Raw genomic sequence first — 23,331 nt, forward strand, 5'->3', positions numbered from 1 at the left:
CCCCGGTGGCCCCGCAGTTGGCGACCTCGGTCTCGGGTACCGGGGCCTCGGCTCCCGAGGCGCCCACGGCCTCGACCTCGGTGGTTCCCTCGGACCCGGCTTCGCGAGATCCGCCGGAGCGTAGTGTGCGCCCGAAGGACAAGGGGCGCCGAGTACGAAGACTTTCGTCCTCGTCCTCAGGGTCCTCGAGGGGTTCGTCTCCCTCGGGCAGGTCTCGAGCGAGGCGCAAGCCGAGGAAGGCTAAGAGGTCTCGGACCTCGCCTCGGCGGCGTGGTCGCTCGCCACCGGCCAGGGGCGGTGCCTTGCAAGTTCGGGATTTGCGGGTTGATAACCCCATTTTGTTCCGGTCTCCGGCCAGGGAGAGCTCTCGGGCTTCCTCGCCCGGGCCGAAGGGGCGGACCTCGGTGCCTCGGACCCCGGGGGGATCCCCGAGGGGTTCCTCCAGGCGCACCCGGTCTCCGACTCCGTCGAGGTCGCAGGACTGTGCCTCTTTGGGGTCGGGGTCGGGTAGGGAGCCCAGATACTCCAACCAGGCCTCTCCCTTCGGCTCTGCCGGGAAGTCTCGGTCTCCCTCTCCTCCTGCTAAACCCTCGTCCTTTACGAGGTTTGTGCAGGATATGGCTGCGGCTTTGGGTGTTGACTTGTCGGAAGGGTCCACTTACACAAAGGAGTTTTTGGAGGAGCAGGATCTCCCTGCCCCCCCCAGGGAGTCGCCGCGCCTTCCAATTAACAAGGTCCTCTGTCAGACCTTTCTGAGGAATCTTGAGGCTCCATTGACGGTCGCTGTGGTCCCCGCAAAAATGGAGTCTAAGTATCGCACCCTTCCCATCAAAGGGTTTGAGAAGGGCCAACTTTCCCATACTTCGCTCCTGGTGGAATCGGCGGTCAAGAAATCTCAGCCTTCCCGGGTCTCGGCGACGGTCCCCCCTAGTAGGGAGGGCCGGACCCTTGACAAATTTGGGCGCCGTCTCTATGCGAACTCTCTGATGGCGACCAGGGTCCTGAACTACGCCTTCTCGTACTCTTCCTTCCTCCGTACGATGGTGAAGGACCTCCCCTCCTTTCGGGAGGTGATGCCTGAGTCGCATAGGGACCGGTTCGCCACCTTTAGTTCCAACCTGACCCAGCTGCGCCTCTATTTATTCCACGCGGTTTATGATGCATTTGAACTCGCCTCGAGGGTGTCCGCCTGTGCAGTGGCCATGCGCCGGCTGGCGTGGCTCCGTACCCTCGAAATGGAGGCCAATTTGCAGGAACGCCTGGCTAATTTGCCTTGCGTTGGCGTGGAATTGTTTGATGACACTTTGGATGCGGCGACGGAGCGACTTTCCAAACAGGAACGCTCCTTGGCCTCTCTGGTGAAGCCGAAGCCTAAGGCGCCTGCTCAGCGCCCCTTCAGGCAGCCTCCGAGGAGATACCCTCAGAAGTCCACACCGGCCTTCTCCAGACCGCCCCCTCGAAGACAGCCCCAGCAGAGTAGAGGCGGCCCCTCTAAACCTGCCGCGCAGGGGGCCGCCAAGGCCGCGCCGTCCTTTTGACGGGATAGGCGGTTGGGGGCGGGCCCCCACCGCAATATCGAGCCACCCCCTCCCCATCGGGGGTCGGCTGACGGCCTTTGCCGGGGCCTGGTCGGTGATCACGTCGGACGCCTGGGTGCTCGGGATAATCTCAGACGGCTATTCGCTGAACTTCTCCTGTCCGCCTCCGGACTTGCCCCCCGGGGCTTGCCCTCCCAATCGGAACCAGCTGGCCCTTCTCCTGGAGGAAGCCAGGGCCTTGTTGAGCCTCAGGGCGGTCGAGGTGGTGCCTCGCGATCAGATGGGCCTGGGGTTTTACTCCCGTTACTTTTTGGTCCCAAAAAAGACCGGGGACTTGCGCCCCATTTTGGACCTCCGGAAGCTCAACAAGTTCCTGGTCCGAGAGAAGTTCCGTATGTTATCGCTCCCGGTTCTCTATCCTCTTTTGGAGGAGGGGGATTGGATGTGCTCCCTGGACTTGAAGGAAGCTTACACCCATGTTCCGGTGCATCCCGCTTGCCGCAGGTTCTTGCGGTTTCAGGTCGGGGATTGGCACCTGCAGTATCGGGTTCTTCCCTTCGGGCTGGCATCTTCCCCTCGGGTATTCACCAAGTGTATGGTGGTGGTGGCGGCGGCCCTGCGCTCGCGGGGTATACAGGTCTTTCCCTATCTGGACGATTGGCTGATCAAAGCCCCGTCCAGGGAGGGGGTTATCTTAGCGACCCGACAGACTATCAGTCTTTTACAGGGCCTGGGGTTCGAAGTGAACTTCCCCAAGTCTCAATTGCGTCCGGCGCAGTCTCTCCAGTTCATTGGAGCCGTGCTGGACACGGTTCGCCTTCGCGCTTTTCTCCCCCCGCCCCGGCGGGAGACTCTGCTTCGGTGGAGTCGTCATTGTCGAGGGCAATCGCAGGTGTCGGCCCAGCACATGATGGTTTTGCTGGGTCACATGGCGTCGACGGTTCACGTCACGCCGTTCGCTCGCTTGCACCTGAGAATCGCGCAATGGACTCTGGCGTCGCAGTGGCGCCAGGATCGCGATCCGGTGTCTTCCCGGATATCAGTAACTCCTTGTTTACGTCGATCGCTCCGTTGGTGGACCGACTCTTCCAATTTGTCAGGGGGTTTGCTGTTTCGCGTTCCTCCTCACACCAAGGTCTTGACGACGGACTCTTCCGAGTACGCGTGGGGAGCGCACCTGGACGGTCTGAGGACGCAGGCTCTGTGGTCGGCCGAGGACCGTCGGTGCCACATCAATGTGCTGGAGCTTCGCGCCATTTTTCTGGCTGCGCGAGCTTTTGTCCACCTGCTGCACGACCAGGTAGTACTCGTGCGGACGGACAATCAGGTAGCGATGTACTATGTCAACAAGCAGGGGGGTACGGGCTCTTGGCCTCTATGCCAGGAGGCTCTCCGTCTTTGGGACTGGGCAATTTCCCAGAATATCTTCCTGCGGGCGGTCTACATTCAGGGAGAGCAGAACCAGCTGGCAGACAAACTCAGTCGTCTTCTCCAGCCGCACGAATGGTCTCTGAACTCCCGAGTACTTCGCGAGGTTTTCGACCGCTGGGGAACTCCTCAAGTGGATCTGTTTGCCTCTCCGGAGACTCGCAAGTTACCCCTCTATTGCTCTCGGATCTACTCTCCGGATCGTCTCGAAGCGGATGCCTTCCTCCTCGAATGGGAGGGGAGGTTCCTTTATGCGTTTCCACCGTTCCCTCTGATTTTGAGAACGCTGGTTCATCTCAGATCGGCCGGAGCCTCCATGATCCTCATTGCACCTCGGTGGCCAAGGCAGCCCTGGTTCTCCCTACTTCTTCAACTCAGTACCAGGGAACCTCTGCTTCTACCGGTGTTTCCCTCTCTGCTGTCTCAGAGTCGGGGTTCGCTGTTGCATCCCAATCTTCAGTCTTTACATCTGACTGCTTGGTTTCTCTCCCTCTGACTTCGGTTCCGGTGTCTCGGGCCGTGAGGGACGTTTTGGAGGCCTCGCGTAAGGTCTCGACTCGGCTTTGCTATACTCAGAAATGGACCAGGTTTTCATCCTGGTGTTCTTTGAATAGTCTGCAACCAGATTCGGTGCCTGTGGCTTCGCTTCTGGAATATCTTTTGCATTTGTCTGAGTCTGGCCTGAAAACGACTTCCATTCGGGTGCATCTCAGTGCCATTGCAGCATTCCATCGGCATCTTGAGGGTCGTTCTCTCTCTCTTCATCCTCTGGTGACACGTTTCATGAAGGGGCTAGTGAATATCCATCCTCCTCTGAAACCTCCTCCGGTGGTGTGGGATCTTAATGTGGTCTTGGCTCAGCTTATGAAGCCTCCCTTTGAACCCATCGACAAGTCGCATCTTAAGTTTCTTACTTGGAAAGTAGTCTTTTTGATTGCACTCACATCTGCTCGTCGAATCAGTGAGTTACAGTCCTTGGTTGCGGATCCTCCTTTCACGGTCTTTCATCATGATAAGGTGGTTCTCCGCACCCATCCCAAATTTTTACCTAAAGTTGTGTCTGATTTCCACCTCAATCAGTCTATTGTCCTTCCGGTGTTTTTTCCGAAGCCCCATTCTCATCCTGGTGAGGCGGCGCTTCATACCCTTGATTGTAAGAGGGCGTTGGCCTTTTATCTCCAACGCTCCAAGTCTTATCGGAAGGTTCCTCAATTATTTTTGTCCTTTGATCCTAATCGTTTGGGACACCCGGTTTCAAAGCGCACCTTGTCCAACTGGTTAGCTGCTTGCATTTCTTTTTGCTACGCTCAGGCTGGTCTCCCGCTTGCGGGTCGCGTTACGGGTCATAAAGTCCGGGCGATGGCAGCTTCTGTGGCTTTCCTCCGATCTACACCTATGGAGGACATTTGTAAAGCTGCCACTTGGTCTTCGGTTCATACGTTCACCTCCCACTACTGTCTGGATACTTTGTCCAGAAGCGACGGCCGGTTTGGCCAGTCGGTGTTACGTAACCTGTTTTCATAATTTGCCATCCTCCCACCTGCCCTTTTTTGGTTGGCTTGGAGGTCACCCACATGTGAGAATATCATGCCTGCTTGTCCTGGGATAAAGCACAGTTACTTACCGTAACAGGTGTTATCCAGGGACAGCAGGCATATATTCTCACAACCCGCCCACCTCCCCGGGGATGGCTTTCTTTGCTATGTTATGGAACTGAGGACCACGAGGTGGGGATGCGCCCTCTAGTGGCAAGAAGGCTAGCACATGCGTGGTGCAGTGTGCAAACTTGAAACTTCTAGCAAGTTTGCTTGAAAAGCTGTCCGCGCTGGGGCTCCGTAGATGACGTCACCCACATGTGAGAATATATGCCTGCTGTCCCTGGATAACACCTGTTACGGTAAGTAACTGTGCTTTCCAGGCAGAGGGCTGGTGGGAGTGTTTCTAGAGAAAAAGACTGTGCCTGGTAAAGTCCAACCTTGCAAAAAAGACTGATGGGTAGAGGCTGACAGAAATAGAGTTTTTTCAGTTTTTGCTTGGTCGGATTTTTTCACGTTTTTGGCTTGGTTGGATTTTTGCATGGACATCTGCACGAATACAGACTATCCAACATACAGCCTGAGGAATGTGGCCTGCATTATGGTGGAATACATTGCTTCGATTAACGGGAAAGCAGTTTCAGCATTTCCAGCTAATAGTTTACTGCCTGTTGAACAAGTTTTTCATACCGATTATTTCTTTTCTTTCCCCATTGGCTCACAGGTTGGAGGCACAGAAATGCTGGTTTATTGTTTTTGTAGTGCTTAATTTACTTTGTCTCTTGTTGCACTGTTAAATACACATCACACTCCCGGGGTACCTATGATGGTGTGCGGCAAGAACCCAGGGGGTTTCTGCTTTCGGCTTTAAGCAGTTGAGCGGGTGCTTTGTCATCTGCTCTGTGCACAAAGAATGAGAGAAAGTAGCACTGAGATGTTTCCTGTTTTGTATTTAGTTAAAGGACAAACATGACTTCTCAGGAGAATTTTTTAATCACTGGCCCTCTTAGGGAAAGGAAAAGATAGTGGATGCCGTGCATAGGTAGATTGGATGGGCCATCATGTTTCTATATTTCTCTGAGGTGTTAATGTAGGAGAGTTTTCCTCTCCATGCTAACCAAGATTTAATTATGATTTTCTCTTTTCCTTTTTTTTTTTTCAAATTTTATTTGTAGGAAATTTTCATATACATAAACAGTTGAATATCAAACCAACCCTATCGGTATTTCACATTTCCAAGACAACTTATTAATCTCTCAACTGAGTTTGCTTTCATCCCAACTGAACACCCTCTCTTTGAAACCTCAAAACCTCTCAGTCTCACCATTTGGAATGATCCCTCATAATGGGGGTCTTTTACTAGGACGCGCCAAATGCTAACGGGTCCATAAAATATAATGGATGTGTTGGCATTTGGCGTGCGCTAAATCGGCTAGCGCGCCTTAGTAAAAGACCCCAAATATTTCCTTGAGTTTATATTTATAGTTGTCTTGAATTGCATGGGAATTGCCTCCATGTAATATAAATGTCCCATAATCTTTAAAAAATTTTGTAGATATCAATTTTTTTTGTGCTGTCCTTTTAAACATTAAACACAGGAAGTCTCATTTGTGAAGTACTGCTACTGTCAAGGGCATGATGGGTTGTTTCCTTGATTGTAGCAATAAAAGCCTTCCAACCATAAAGACGTATGTAGCCAATTTATGTGACTGTGGTTTAACATGCAATAAACAGGTCTCTGTTGAGTAGGGGTAGGCATCTTTGATAAAGTGTGATAAGATTCTGAAGACCTTCCAATGTACTGAAGGACATTCCCACTAACTCCAACATAGAGTGGATCCAGTCTGAAATATTTTTTTTAAGTTTCATTGGTGTATACTACTATCTGTGTTGTATATAACATTTTGAATCCATTTTCCATTACTCTGCTAGATATATATGCTTTCAATAAGTGACAGAATGGGTTCCCCCCCCCCCCATTGCTGAAGAATATAAGTATGACCAATGTCCTTTTCTTAGATTTCTGTATAGTATGAGATGGGATATTGTTGAGACTGGTTGATATGTGATAATCCACCTCTGTTCCCGATTGTATTGCCTGTTCTAAAGCCATTCCTGATAGTATTAATTCTTTACTGGCCTTTATGTGTATGTAGTCCTCAGGTTGATGGTACTTTAAAATGATCTCGAAATGTCAAACCATGGGCAAACATTCAACAGTTGGATGGCCAGTGTAAGACAGGGATGGATACTGCCACACAAAAAAAAGCTTTACATAAGGCTAGGCTGTGATTACAAGATCTAGAATTGGCAGATATTGCACTTCAGTTACAATGAGTGCAACAAACACACTTTGAATTTGGAAATAATGCCAGTAGACAACTAGCCTGGAAACAGGCAACACAGATATCAAACAATACAAAGGAAAAAAACAACCTCACGGGCAAAATATAGAGACAGAAAAAGGAATTGGAGAAGGGACACTGGTCAGGCCACTGTGCGAACAAATATGTTTATTTTAATTTATAGAATTTTGGTTAAAATTTGCACAGGTATACACATAGATAAAACAATGCATGGCAGGCATGTAAAGTCCTTTATAATATAACATATACTGGACTCCAACACAGGCAACACAGAATCATATTATTTTAATCTACTTCCAGAATGGGGCATCACTAGCTGACACTTTAGATATTCAAAAAGCATTTTTAGTCTTTTACGCTAAATTATACACACCTGATAATACAATACTTAAATTGAGTGACATTACCCCAACTATCAGAAGTGGCAACTCAACATTTGTTGGAACCTATCACAGCAGAGGAGATCCTACACGCTATTAAAGACTTGCATCATGGCAAGTCTCCAGGCATGGATGGTTACACAAAAAGATTTTATAAATGTTTCCAAAAAGACCTTGCACTCAAAAAAACCCTTCATTTGTGAGCCCTTGGTGTATGCCTCTGATAATGTTTCTTATACTTTTCACTGAGGTCCTCCCAGGGCAAACTTAAGACATAATGACACAGTTGTATACAGTATATGCAAATATGTCCTTGATTGGATTGGAAAACTCCCACTGCAAATCAGAGAAGGATTTTATCTTGCCCTCTTCAGTGACTACTTGCAGTATGTAGATTACCTCCAGACCCCACCAATGGAGAAAGACTCTGGAGGATAACTCCAGGGGAAAAACAGGATTATCCTTGATGGACAGGTAAGGTGTAGTCTAAGCTGAAAATTTATAATGCCTGCAGATCCATTGCCAAACAGACCTGTATGTATGTACAAAAGGATAAGTACTGCAAGATGGATGGCGGGCATCCACCTGAAACATGTAGTAAGCAGCTCAAGTATATTTCTAAAGCCAAATGAGTTTCAACATCAGTGACTGAGAAATCTGTACAATTTCGAAACCAGTCATTAATATGTCTTAAACCACAGGCAACAAAAAGGTATCTTAAATTTAAAAAACTCATCCCACCCAGTGCTTTAGGAATCTAAATAGTTTTAATGGACAATATCACACTCTTCCCATTCCAGAGGTATTGTTGTAAAAGTCAGGTTGTCCTACCCTCTCCAAGGTAGGAAGAATGAGAGGGCACTCTCTAAAGTTGAAAGGGGATAGATTCCGTACGAACATAAGGAAGTTCTTCTTCACCTAGAGAGTGGTAGAAAACTGGAACGCTCTTCCGGAGTCTATCATAGGGGAAAACACCCTCCAGGGATTCAAGACAAAGTTAGACAAGTTCCTGCTGAACCAGAACGTACGCAGGTAGGGCTAGTCTCAGGGCGCTGGTCTTTGACCAGAGGGCCGCCACGTGAGCGAACTGCTGGGCACGATGGACCACTGGTCTGACCCAGCAGCGGCAATTCTTATGTTCTATGTTCTTATGTTGAGTCTATTCACTTTCTGTTAATTCCCATACTTCAGCTCATATTTCCTTTGATTTGCCTTTAAGGGAGTACCTGAGCAAAAAATGTTCTTTCTCATGCATATTTAGGTTTTGGGTTTTAATTTTCACCTAGTGGTGATCATTAGGGTCTCCTTCAGTGGGTTATGACTAGAAATATTGGAATGGAGGGCCATGCCAGCCCATCAAGCCCCTGCTGGGGATAGCTTAACATGTAAGAATAAACTAAGAGCTATCCAGCTTGGCATGAAAGATAGCTTATATTTGTTTAAGCTCTATATTGTTACTGTGTTAAAAGCTCAGGTAAAATTGTTATACAATATTCACTTTTTAATTCTGTACAATAAATGGCATTGCAACCTATGTAATTCCAATAGCTGTCAAGTGCTTCTTTTCTATGTTTAATGTGCTTTCTTGATAAATAGGTTATACACTTCCCCCTCCGTATTCATGGTGGTTAGGGGCAGAGCTGCCCCGCAAATATTTAAAAACCGTGAATAATATTTGGGCCGGTTCTGCCTCTAACCACCACTTCACCCCGGCTATTTTAAGCCCTGTGAGGCCCCCCCCCCCCCGCCTTACCTGGTGGTCTAGCAGATTTTCAGGCAAGAGCAATCCTCCCACGCTCCTACCCCGTGCAGATCACTCACAGGAAATGGCTGCCTCGAGACTATGACGGGAGCTTAAGGCAGCCATTTCCTGTGAGCGATCTGCACGGGGCAGGAGCGTGGGAAGATCGCTCCTGCCCGAAAACCCGCTAGACCACCAGGTAAGGCTCAAGGGGGAAGGGGCTCACAGGGCTTAAAATAGCCCAAAAAATGAAAAAAAAATTTTTGGCAGAAAATCGCGAATAATCAAAACTGTAGATATGGAAACCGCAAATACGGAGGGGGATGTGTAAATGTTTTAAGGGGCACGTTGATGGTCTGCTTTCAACAGCTTGAAGGGCACATCTCTGCAAAGTTTAGGGTGATGTCACATTCACAAAGGAGACGGTGTTGGTCTTTGATGAATTAGTCATTTGAATATCCTAGCAGTAGGGGGTAGTCTCACATCCCTTGTTGATCAGGGTTTATTAGGATCTCCAGAGTAAAGGAATCCGGGCAGTCAGTGGATGATAAAAGTTAACACAATGAATTCATTTTGTTTTCTATCCCATCCTCCCCAAAGAGCTCAGAACGGGTTACACTGCAGGAGTAGGGCACTCCGGTCCTCGAGAGCCGTATTCTAGTCGGGTTTTTAGGATTTCCCCAATGAATATGCATTGAAAGAAGTGCATGCAAATAGATCTCATGCATATTCATTGGGGAAATCTTGAAAACCCGACTGGAATACAGCTCTCGAGGACCGGAGTTCCCTACCCCAGGGTTTCAGGTTAACATACGTGAATATACAGTTAACAGGTTACAATTTGCCATGGTTATAGTACAGGTTTTGGTGGGGTTTTTGGTATACGTTTTTATCCTAACAACACAAATACTAAGGATCTAATAACAATAGACATAGGGCTCCTTTTACTAAGCTGCGTTAGGGCATTAATGCGTGGAATAGCACACGCTACAATGCCGCGCACGCTAGATGCTAACACCAGCATTGAGCGTAGTGCACCTCAGTAAAAGGAGCCCATAGTATACAGTTTACAGGTTGCCATTGTTGCAGTGCAAGGTACAATATTTCAATTCAAGTTTTTATTCTAACGCGACACATACTGTACAGTTTACAGGTTAAATTTGTCAGTGTTACAGTGCAAGATCATCCTCCCTCCAAATGACTGCAGCAGCCCAGAAAGCAACGGAGGAGCAGTGAGAGTCGGGGCCAACATGGGACCATCGCTCTGCCTCTCTGACATTGACTTTATTTGCGGCGCCAGTGACAACCATCTACCAGTTGAAGCAGGCAGGTTGTTTGGGGCAGCCCCTCATCCCTCAAGAACTGCCCGTTGAATCACCAAATGGACTGCAGCAGCCTAAAATGCATTGGAGGAGCAGAGAGAGTCAGGGCTGGTGTGGGAGAATCGCTCCGCCCTACCCCCCCCCCTTCCCCCGTTACTCGCAGAGCGCACTCAGACACAATTACAGCAACCAATCATACCTATAGGCTATAGTGAACCTACCTCTGAACATGAGCCAACTCAGATACAATTACAGCGCCTCACCAAACTTTACCTGCTATAGGGCACTAATCTCTGAATGTGAGTTCAATCAAATACATCTACAACACCCACCCAATCTATCTTCAACAGTGAATTAACCAAAATCAATTGGTATCTCATAACAATTCTCTGGCTACTGATCATAACCAGACGAATCAAAGCCTACTCCACCCCTCCCAACAGTAGATCAAATAGCCCATCAGAATACACAGTCCCATCATGGAGTCACCCTATAACAAACTGCTGCCAACCACATGAACTGAGTAATCCCAACACTGGTTGGACCTCTCCAGACACCGAAAACCATGCCACAATCACATCACTAATATTTGGCTTTATCAACCACATTTTCATGAAGAGATTGATGTCTCTGTAAATGTGTTTTGCACATAGTGGGACATTATCCAGGGATAAACCCAAGACCATGTGTTGCACAGTGGAAACCCTAAATAATTGTAAAGCTGCTTTGGCAATGCTTCTTATGAAATCAGTGAAGGAGAACTCACGTGTCAGATGCCTGGTCAGTATGTGGCAGTTTAAATGAGTGCATCGCAGGATCAAATGCATTACTTGGCAAGAAGAGCTGGGCAGACTGTTGAAAACTCTCTAGATTCTGGCAGCAAGCTGGAGCTGACCCCTCCTTCTAATAGCTACTGCTTCTCTTATAAAAGCACAATGTTTTTGGAGATCAGTGCTGTAAACTGATGAATTTCCATCTTATACAAATTTTACTAAACTGCCAATTCAAATACATCTAGGGGATGTACAATCTAAAAATGGCAGTAATACAATAAAACAGTGGTAGAATGCAAACAAAATGCCATGCAATGCATCAGCAAGCAGCAAACAAAATTGTAAACAAAGCATAGAGGGCCAGATTCTATAAATAATGCTGAGGTTAGGTACCGCAAGATGCCCCGATTGGGGATGCCTAACCGAGTTTCACATGGAACTCAAAATTGATTAATGAACTTAATTGGTGTGGTAATTGACCATGTCATTAAGAACTCATAAAAAATTAAAACAATTAACCCTCCCCCCCCCCTTTTTTACTAAGCTGCAGTAGAGGTTTTTACCACAGCCCAGGGCACTAAATGCCCCGACGTTGCTCTAACACTCAAAGAAATTCTATGAGCGTCGGAGCAATTAGCTCGCTGGGCCATGGTAGAAACCTCTACCGCGGCTTAGTAAAAAGGGGGAAAGAGTTTCATGAGGAACTCGGAGTAGCACCTACTGACACCTAATGGTGCCTAACAACGCCTAGCTGAAAAGTGGGTGTGGTTAGGGGGTTGGAGACTAGGCATGGTATGACTAAGGCATCGATAGGCATCTGTGTTAGGCGCCAGTAAATTAGGCCAGGAAAATCCTGGCCTAGATGCCTAGCGACGCCTAAGTTGAGTCAGGTGACGGTAGGCGCAGTTCTGGAAACAATACCTAACGGATGACAAGTGCAACGTACAGCACCTAGAAGATAGGCGCCCAAAGTGTTTTGCCATTCTATCAAAGGAGCCACAGACATTTCCTAAAGCTCATCACAAAATACCTTAATGAAAAGACAGATCTTTTAAATTCTTTTTTTTTTTTTAATTCTTTATTGATTTTTAATCAAAAACAGTGTCATACAAATGAAAGAACAGTAGGTATTACACACATTACACTAATATCTGTACAGGTAACATAAATATCATTCAATAATTTCATTTTCTTGCATATAATAATAGCACAATATAACCTAATATATAATACAAATGAAAAATAAAGTTACCCAAATATCACTATCAATATTTACTCCCCTCCCTCCAACCCCCCACCCCCCTAGATATGTAAAGATAAATAAACCAAGAATTTAACTGTACAAAAGAAGGTTCTGTAAGTTTAGAGATAAGCTCTTCCATAAGTTCTTAAACAAGCAATTGCGAATCTGCAATATTATCTATTTCTGCTTCTCCATGATTCCTGGACTCAGAGGTTCTGATCGGTGTAATAAAAGTTTGTATAAATTATTGGATGACACCATCATTAATTTGCAGGTAGAGCTGTGCATGTCAAAGTACACCAGCTTAATCTAAAGGTGAATTCAATGATGGTATGCTGACTTGCAGTCTATAAAGCCCATGATTAAAGTTCAGCTTATTTGACTTCTGATTTGATGTCAACAGCTGACCTATCTTAGACCTCACCCCTGGTGGACTTCCTAATTCAGTATCACTGAGGATATTATACAGTGTCATTCTGCTGACACTGACTAGGTGATGACAAATTTAATATTGCTTCACCTCTGCAAGCATAAATAGAGGACCTGCCACTGCAAACCTAATACCTTATTTGCATTTTTTGAAAGGAGAATATTTTTATCATGGAAATATACATGGAAACTGGCCAAATGGCAATCATTTCCATAACTTTTTTTGCTGAATTCTAAAAGATAAATACAAAATCATGCGAAAATCCACTTTTCAATCAAAACGTATATACCATAGTTGTTCTATATAGAATAATGGTTAAATGTTTGTCATTGGAACTATAGCAATGGAAGAGCTTCCTAAATCAACATCTTTTATTTGTCTTTATTTTCTAATATTTGCAAAATGATTGTTTGGTTTTGACTTTTGGTAGCTCAGTTATTTATTTATTATTTTTTTTTATACTGTTCTCCCAAGGGAGCTCAGAATGGTGTATGTGAATTTATTCAGGTACTCAAGCAGTTTTCCTTGTCTGTCCTGGCAGGCTCACAATCTGTCTAATGTACCTGGGGCAATAGGGGGATTAGGTAACTTGCCCAGGGTCACAAGAAGCAGTGTGGGTTTGAACCCACAGTCTCACGCTGCTGAGGCTGTTGCTTTAACCACTGTGCCATACTCTCCCCCAGCTATAACTACAAAGCTGTGTTCCCAAACATTATCACCATAGAGACCTTATTATTTGTCAAGAAAAGCAAAGTTATTTTATACCTTTTTATTGCAATTTAAACCTAGCCATATAGTTTGGTCTATTTGTGTGTTGATCACTGCTACACTCCTAAAGCCATACAAGTGTTTGTGCTGATTTTGAGTGGCATTTACCAACTGATTTGAGTTTCTTTAGGATCTAATCTCGGTATCTGACCAAAAATTAGCCTTGATTGGACATGAAACACAATGCAAATGACTTTTACTGAGTTTTATTACGCAGTATAAGGGCATTTTATCATGGGCTGGCGAGGTAAATGCTCCGAAGCGGATAGGAATTCAATGAGCGTCAGAGCATTTACCTCACCAGCCAGCGGTAAAATGTTCTTATTTATTTGTTTATTCAATGTTCTATACCATTCTCCCAAGGGAGGTCAGAATGGTTTATATTAATTTATTAAGGGTGTCGTTTACTAAGGCGCTCTAGCCGATTTACGCGTCCATAGACTATAATGGGTGCGTTAGCATTTAGCGCACGCTAAATTGGCTAGCGGGCCTTAGTAAAAGACCCCTAAGGTACTCAATAATTTTTCCCTGGTTGCTTAGTAAAAGGAGCCCTTTATTCCTAGGTCAGTGGTTCTGGAGACATCTCAGTCAATCAGCTTCCCACTGCATGCAAATCTCTCTCATGAATATTCATTGTGGATATCCTGAAAACCTGACTGGCTGGGGTATCTCCAGGACTAGGTTTGGGAACCACCATCCAAGATGTTACCTATTGTAAGTTTGGCTACAAGTGTGCATTCTGTGCTAGAGCACCTAAAGGTTTTCCTCAACTTCTATCTTATACTCTGAAATACAACCTAAAATACTAATCTACACTAAAACACTTTTTATATTAAACCCTATTTAGTTAGTTAGGTGCCATCGGCTCGTACTCGAGCCCTAGTGACTTGATGAATTGCAGATCTAAAAAGAAATCAGTTTTGTGCTAGTCTGGAAAGGTCCTCCAGCGTCATCTCCATGGTTGATTTCAACATGTCCATCCATCTGATTGCATCCATCTTTGCCGGGTTCCTTTGATCTTCCCAAACATAATGACATTTTAATGTGAGGAAGTGCAAAGTGATGCAGGTGGGAAAGAGGAATTTGAACTATAGCTATGTGATGCTGGCTTCTGTGTTAGGAGGAGTCACTGCCCAGGAAAAGGATCTAGGTTGTCATTGTTGAGGATACATTGAAACCTTCAGCTCAATGTGCGGCAGTGGCTAAGAAAGCAAATAGAATGTTAGGAATTATCAGGAAAGAAATGGAAAACAAAGATGAAAATGTGATAATGCCCTTGTATTGTTCTATGGTATGGCCGCACCTCGAATACTGTGTGCAGTTCTGGTCACTGTATCTCAAAAAAGATATAGCAGAATTATAAAAGGTACAGAGAAGGGCAACAAAAATAATAAAAGAGATGAGTTGACTTCCCTGTGAGGAGAGGCTAAAGCAGCTAGGGCTCTTCAGTTTGGAGAAGAGATGGCTTAGGGGTGATATGACAGAGGTCTATAAAATAATGAGTAGAGTGGAAAGGGTAGATATGAATTGCTTGTTCACTCTTTCCAAAAATACTAGGACAAGGGGACATGCGATGAAGCTACAAAGTAGTAGATTTAAAACAAACGAGAGAAAATATTTCTTCACACAATGTGTAATTAAATTCTGGAATTCATTGCTGGAGAATATGGTGAAATCAGTTAGCTTAGCGGGGTTTAAAAAAGTGTGGATAATTTCCTAAAAAAGAAGTCCATAGGCCATTATTGAGATAGCTTGGAGAAATCCACTGCTTATTCCTAGGATAAGCAGCATAGAATCTTTTTTGCTACTTGGGATCTAGCTAGGTACTTGGGACTTGGGTTAGCCACTGTTGGAAACAGGATACTGGGTTTGATGGACCTTCGATCTGTCCCAGTATGGCAGTTCTTATGTATGACTTGGCATTGTGAATTAATTAATAAAATATGATCCAAAAGATAATCAGGTGTTAAACCATGTGAGACTTTATAGCATATACAGTCAAATTTAAATCTGACTCTGGCCTTGACTGGAAACCAATGTAGTATTTGGTAATAAAGTGTGACATGATCTGATTTTTTTCAGATTGAAAATTAATCAGACTACGTATGATGCGGAGTCTATGAAGATTTTTCTGATAACCCGCTAAATAAACTATATTACAGTAATCCAAAATAATTAGAATTAATGACTGTACGAACAGTCTAAAAGAAGAAACATCAAAATACATATGGTCTAATAGTTTGTAATTTCCACAACATATAGAAACTTTTCCTTACTAAAGCATCTGTATTTGAATTCATAGTGAATTCAAATACAGAAGCAAGTATTATCTCTGTCCCTAGTGGGATGGTTTTTGTACCTGGAACAATGGAGGGTTAGATGACTTGCCCAGGGTCACAGGGAGTTGCAGTGGAAATCAAACCCAGCTCCCCAGGATCTCAGTCCCTAACACTAACCATTAGGCTACCTCATTAAGCTAGCTCTTACTCATTACATGGCTCAGAAAGACACAAAAATCAGCAATGTTTCTCCATATGTGGTAAGCAGTTCCAAGCCTTAGTTTCAGGGTCAAGGGTCCAAACTGAGCAAAATAACACCTGACACTAATTATCACACATACCCATATAGTAGCATTCAAGTATAACTATATATTAGCTGTGCCACTGTTAACTCTGACATCAAAATCATCTTATTACATCATATCACATGGGTAGTGACTTTTCATCAAAAACAGAAAAACAGGCTACATTCGCACAGCACAGTCCTTCAGCTAAAGGTCAAAATAATGTTAAGAAATACAATACCTATATCTTTTTTAAGTTCAATCTTTTTATTTTAAATCTTTATTGATTTTTAATCTAAAACAGTGTCATACAAATGAACAAACAGTAGGTATTACATACATTACACTAATATCTGTACAGGTAACATATATATCATTCAAGATTTTCAGTTTTCCTACATATAACAATAACATAATATATAGTATAAATGAAGAATAAAGTTACCCAAATGTCACCATCAATATTTATTCCCTTCCCTCAATCTTTTATTATTATTATTATATTTCAGATAAACAATAAAAACATAACAACCAAATACATTAGCAGTATCAAAAATCTTGCAGTTAACAGTCAGCAAAATACACAAACAAGTCCTGTAGGTTGGCCGAGTAAAGTCAGTATAACAGAAATATACCAAAGAAAAATTGTAAAGGGACGACAGATTGAGTACATCATTATATGCAATAGTATGTGCATTACAACTCACAATAAGTCAGAACTCTTGACCATACTTATCAAAGGAAGTTAATGTATTTGTTTTTTCAGCAACAGTTTTTTCATATTTAGTAAATTTCAGTGTAGTCCTCTCTTAGTCTGTACTCTGAGAAATTGTATCTAAACTCAAATAACTTGTATTTAAACTAAACTACTTATACTTAAACTCTACTCTTAGTTTGCTGTATACTCCCTGTATTTAAACTACTGCTTAGTCTTGTATGTCCAAACATTTAAACCTATTGTATATCTTATATGTCCAATTACACTCCATTGTGTATGTTCACTTGTAGACCGTTCTGAGCTACTGGGAGGACGGGATAAAAATCTAAATAAATAAAATAAATAAATAAAGAATATAGGCAGACTGTATTCCACCAAGAATTATAGTGGAGAGCTGAAAAATCTTTTCAACAGGTCAAAATAATTTTTAATGCAATTAGGAGCAAACATTTTAATAATTTTGCCTCATATTTATCCAGAGGATAAGTCATAGTTTGCTTCAAATATTAACACTGAATATGACAAGTTATCTCAGATGGGCAGAATCTTGCAAATCGTGCACCAAATCTCAGACCAATAGAGCTGTAGCTTTGGGCAGTAGAAAATCATGTGATCTAATGTGCCAATTTGTTGTTGACAAGACCAGCATTGGTTGGAAACTGTTGAGCTAATTTTTGAGAGCTTATGAGGTGTCCAATATTTTTTTTTCTATCACAACACCTATATCTTAACCTCATATTAATTCAAACTTTATCCATGTAAGTACTGCACAATGAATACAAATATTCTCACATTATCAAATCACAGTTGGGTCAAGTTCCAAGTTCCATAATTAATTTCCTTTACATGTTAATTCTAAGAATTTATAATACATAGATATATAAGGAAGTTGAACAACTTGTTCAGGGTCACACAATGAGTGGTACATAGGAAAACTGAATTTAAATTATTCTACACAGCTAGCTTGGTGCTAATAAGAATTCCTCCGGCAGTGATTTGTTAATTTAAACAAGATACACACGCATCACCATATGCAAATGAGATCAGTTAGGCATCTGTTTCATAAAATGAACCCTAACAATAGGAGGTATGGAAAGGCTGGGAGAGGATAGCTTCTGAAAAAGTCCACAAAGTTCTCTGCAAATGTTGCTGATTGATAGGCCAGAACCACATCTAGGGAGGTGAGGGAAGCTTCATTTCTATGGTCACAAGACTGATGTTAAACCTGTTGGGGCCCAGAGCAAAGGTTTGTGAGATTTAGGCAGCTTCGGGGGCCCCCTGTGGCCTGGAGGCCCATGATAAATACACTGTATGCACTCCCCTCTAATGCTGACTGTGTATATTCGTTCAAATAAGAGTTCTCCTCTGAATACCACTAAGCATTGCTCTAGGACACTGGCAATCCTAAATCTAAAGCTAATATTGAACTTGCAATATCATTCTTTTCCTTTCAGGCTTGCCACAGGCTTTTCTTTGGATCTCAGAATTATCTTGACATAGGTTATACTTGGATGAATACAAGAATGATATTTAAAGATATACTTGTCTCTTCAGTTTCCTTCTTCTCATACCTCCATTCCCCCCTTGTGCCCATTCTGAAGCCTCTGGACTGTAGCCAGCCTGAATATTTTAAAAAACTATCACTGTGGCCATTAATCAAAAGTCACCATTCTATTATGTAAGCAAAAAGGATATATATATATTTTTAAAGCAATATTTGCAAAATCTTAAATGCTGTCTCATTGTGTAATATGTGGGTAGGGTATGGCTGGGCTTGTTTCTTATTCTCCTAGTCTTTATGCTGCTCTGAGGATTTGGTGATCTCTTGTTCCTGTTCTTCCTGTGTGTCTACCTTGAAGAGCCTTAGAATTATCTAACGTCAAACAGCAGTTTTTGTATCATTCAGTTTATACATCATACAAAATACTATACTTTGCCTGGTTTTAATTGTTTTTAACTAATTTTAAACTGTTGTGATACACTTTATTTATTTATTTATTTTTTAATATTTTTTTTTTTATTAAAGTTTCAAATTTTTCCATGATCTGCAAGTTAATTTTTCAATTCTAGCAGCACCCTGGGATGTATACCATCCGGTCCAGGCGATTTGCTACTGTTCAATTTTTTGCATCTGTGTGTACCGAAGAGGATATACACAATATACCGGAAGCCGACAGGCTATACGTAGGAAACAAAGACAGGAAACTGACAGTGTTAACGGTCAGTCTAGAAGAGGTATGTAGGCAGATTGATAGGCTTTAAAATGATAAATCCCTGGGACTGGATGGCATCTATCCGAGGGTAATCAAGGAACTGAAAGGGGCTATAGCTGAACTGCTTCAACTAATAGCCAATCTGTCAATCAAATCGGGAAGGATTCCAGAAGACTGGAAGGTGGCAAATGTTACGCCGATTTTCAAGAAAGGTTCGAGGGGTGATCCAGGAATAGAACATTTTTTTTTACCAGAAAGTTGAGATGATCATTAAAGGAAAGTGTAGAGTCAATAATGATGCCCAAAACTTTGCTTGAGAATTCAATCTGCAATGTGGGACCGGAAGGTAGTGGAATAAGCGTGTGTAACTGATCTAATTTTGGGCCAAACCAGAGTAGTTCTGTTTTGGACTTATTCAGCTTCATTTGTACAGAGAGGGCCTAGGATTGGAGTTTCATTATGCAAGCTGTTATATTTTCAGTGAGGTTAGTGAGGTTTGAATCTATCTTGAGAAGGACAAGAATGAGAGGGCATTCTCTAAAGTTAAAAGGTGATAGATTCCTTACAAATGTAAGGAAGTTCTTCTTCACCCAGAGAGTGGTGGAAAACTAGAACGCTCTCCCTGAGGCTGTTATGGGAAAACACCCTCCAGGGATTCAAGACAAAGTTAGACAAGTTCAAGCTGAACCGGAACGTACACAGGTAGGGCTGGTCTCAGTTAGGGCACTGGTCTTTGACCTAGGGGCCGCCGCGGGAGCGGACTGCTGGGCACGATGGACCACTGGTCTGACCCAACAGCGGCAATTCTTATGTTCATATGACCATTACATCATCCAGTGTTACAGAGATTTATACGAGTTTCTCTGATTTATCTGAATTGTATATAGTTTCTGGCATCGGCATCTCCCCCACATCTTCTTCAGTGAAGACCAAGGAAAAGAATTCATTTAATCTCTCCGCTATGTCCTTGCCTTCCCTGAAAGCCCCTTTTATCGCTCGTTCGTCTAGCAGTCCAACCAATTCTCTTCCCGGCTTCTTGTTTTTAATATACCTAAAAAGATTTTACTGTGTGTTTTTGCTTCCAGTGCAATCTTCTTTTCAAGATTTTTCTTCACCTTCCTTATTAGCACCTTGCATTTGACTTGACATATTTTTGATTATGTAGAATTATATGGTGAGTGTTGTCTGACCTGGATTCCCAATGGAAGTATCAGAGACCACATTTGTATCATAATAATAATAATAATAATACAAAAGCATAGGGCAAGCACGAAGGATCCATAGTGATAGGAAAGTCACCAATCCAGTATAATGTGGAATATTGTAGTAGACAGATCAAAGCCTTTCTCCCTGCTCCACGTCAGCTGTGAGCAAGTGCTTCATTACAAAACCAGTAGGAGAGCAGCACACCTCACGCATGTGGACTCTGCCACGTGCTTGCAATGACCCTATATTAGACACACCCTATATATATCTCAACAGATGCAGAGTCAGCACATTTGAGGTGTGCTACTCCCCTACTGACTTTGCAGAAGAGGGAAGGGACAAGTGCTTCATTTGATCATGGCTGAAGTGGAGCAGGGAGGCGAACTCGGGTCTACTCTGCCCAATTTGTCTGCGACATTATGCCAGTATTGGTCTGTGGGTTTACCTATCTCTAAGGATCTTTTGAGCTCATCCTATGCTATTGTTATGATGCCTGGATAAGTAATGAAGAGATGTCAAAGGAGAGAGTAAGAAACTAGAACAGATCCCTAAGCTTTCCCTCCCTTATCTTCCCCTAAACCCCAAAGGAAATTTATCTGCAATCAACTACTCTTTGTATTTATGAACAGAATTGCCAAACACAATGGCTTAACATCTCCAGGCATGGCATCTTTGAAGTTGGAAATCAATCCCATTCATGGTCAGGATTCTTAGAAAAAACTAATCAGAAGTACTTTGCCGGATTGTTGTTGACCTGCAGGCTCTCTCGACATATTCTTTTCTTTATGTGCTGGCTGGAGGCAGCAGTGAGTCTGATGACACACCAGCAGGATTAGTCACACTTTGATGAATGATTCAGGTTCATCCTGAGCATCTACAAAACATATTTAATGTGTTCCTCAGCACTACCCTGTTTCTGAAGACTGCTGTTTACAGCTCTCTGCAGGGACAGACCCATCGAAAAGATGACAACATATGACCTCGATGTTACTCATTTATGTATGTGCAGAATATAAACCTCTTGAATATCATCAGCTGCCATTTCTTGAGGGGCTCTCTCGTTGTTTATAAATATATATATTCTCAGTTTTGCGTAATGACCACAGATTCCAAAGCTATTTACTGGATTCTGGTCTGGCCAACAAGGCTTCACTAAGAGACATGTCATTAGAGTGAGACAAACTTCGTCAAGAAACCTCGGAAACTTGCAATAGGTGGGTGCATGAGTAATAATGAACTTGAGCTGTAATAATGAAGTAATGGGATGTATCCAATATCTTTTAGAGAACATATTTTTTGTTATATTCACCCAGTCCTCCCAAAGAAAAATCATCATAAAACATGATAAGGTAGGGGGCACAAGAAAAATACACAAGAGACAGACATTGCCAAACAAAATTGGTGGGTTATTCTTCACTGCCAGCACATTTATTCTGCTCATGGCAACCTGTGGTATGGAAGATGCTGATGCCTTCGGAAAGCACAGCAAGAATTGCACTGCTTTGTAATTATACACACTCACACACACCTGTGGCAAGCATCCCTTATATAAACCCTCAATCCAACTGACAACAACAAGGAGTGAGTCATTACATTACAAAAGAGGCTCGAGATTACCACACTGAGATTATACAACAGATTCACAGGAATAAAAAGACAGCCACACAGCCATTACTGCATATTCAGCTCTTTGGTTTCAGTGAGATAATTGTGTGTTACAAATTTGCCAAGACATTTCTCCCCCCCACCCCAAGGCCCATAATGGAAGAAACATCTTCATAAATATGATTGTTCATGTCCTGATCATTTAAACATATCACAGAGAGAAGTGTATGTCTAGATATAGCACGATGTTCTGGCCTGTGTATTTCTGAGGAAACTAGTCAAATCTACCACCATGCCATGTACAGTAATATTAAAAACTAAATGAGGGCAATAGCTCAGAATTTGTGTTACATGCACCAGGATCCTGAAAAGTACAAAGCCCATTGGTCTTCATGGCAAGGGCCAGGAGAAAATGGTGGCTCCCATCAACCCTTAAAATGCAGCAGCAATGGGCAGACTAGACGGCCTTTATGGACAGACTAGATGGGCCATTTGGCCTTTATCTGCCGTCATATTTCTATAATCATAAAGCTCTATGACCTCACAATGCAGGTGTTAAGAGCCTTAGCCAATAGGGAGAGGAGGAGATAGTGGTTACTGTGGATGGACAGACTAGATGGGCCCATTTGGCCTTTATCTGCCGTCATGTTTCTATGTTTCTATAATCATAAAGCTCTATGACCTCACAATGCATGTGTAAAGAGCCTTAGCCTATAGGAAGAGAAGATGCAAATGTTAAGAACCTTAGCCAATAGTTAGAGGAGGAGATAGTGGTTAGTGTGGATTGACAGACTAGATTGGTCCATTTGGTCTTTATCTGCCGTAATGTTTCTATAATCATAAAGCTCTATGACCTCACAATGCAGGTGTAAAGAGCCTTAGCCTATAGGAAGAGAAGATGCAAATGTTAAGAGCCTTAGCCAATAGGTAGAGGAAGAGATAGTGGTTACTGTGGATGGACAGACTAGATGGGCCCGTTTGGCCTTTATCTGCCGTCATGTTTCTATGTTTCTATAATCATAAAGCTCTATAACCTCACAATGCAGGTATAAAGAGCCTTAGCCTATAGGAAGAGGAGATGAAAATGTTAAGAGCCTTAACCAATAGGGAGAGGAGGAAATAGTGGTTACTGCGGATGGACAGACTAGATTGACCCATTTGGCCTTTATCTGCCGTAAGTTTCTATGTTTCTATAATCATAAAGCTCTATGACCTCACAATGCAGGTGTAAAGAGCCTTAGCCTATAGGAAGAGGAGATGCAAATGTTAAGAGCCTTAGCCAATAAGGAGAGGAAGAGATAGTGGTTACTGTGGATGGACAGACTATATGGGCCCATTTGGCCTTTATCAGGGCGAAGATTTTGGCACTGGAGGCCAACTGAATTTTGGTTTCAGTGCTGAAATTGGTAGTCAGTCTTGTTTCAGACTGAGCAGAATATGCCAGTGTATTTTACTATTACTACTACTTACCATATGCAATGCTGTACATTAAAAAAATTCAA

Source organism: Geotrypetes seraphini, chromosome 9 (assembly GCF_902459505.1).
Source record: "Geotrypetes seraphini chromosome 9, aGeoSer1.1, whole genome shotgun sequence".
In the NCBI taxonomy this organism is placed as follows: domain Eukaryota; kingdom Metazoa; phylum Chordata; class Amphibia; order Gymnophiona; family Dermophiidae; genus Geotrypetes; species Geotrypetes seraphini.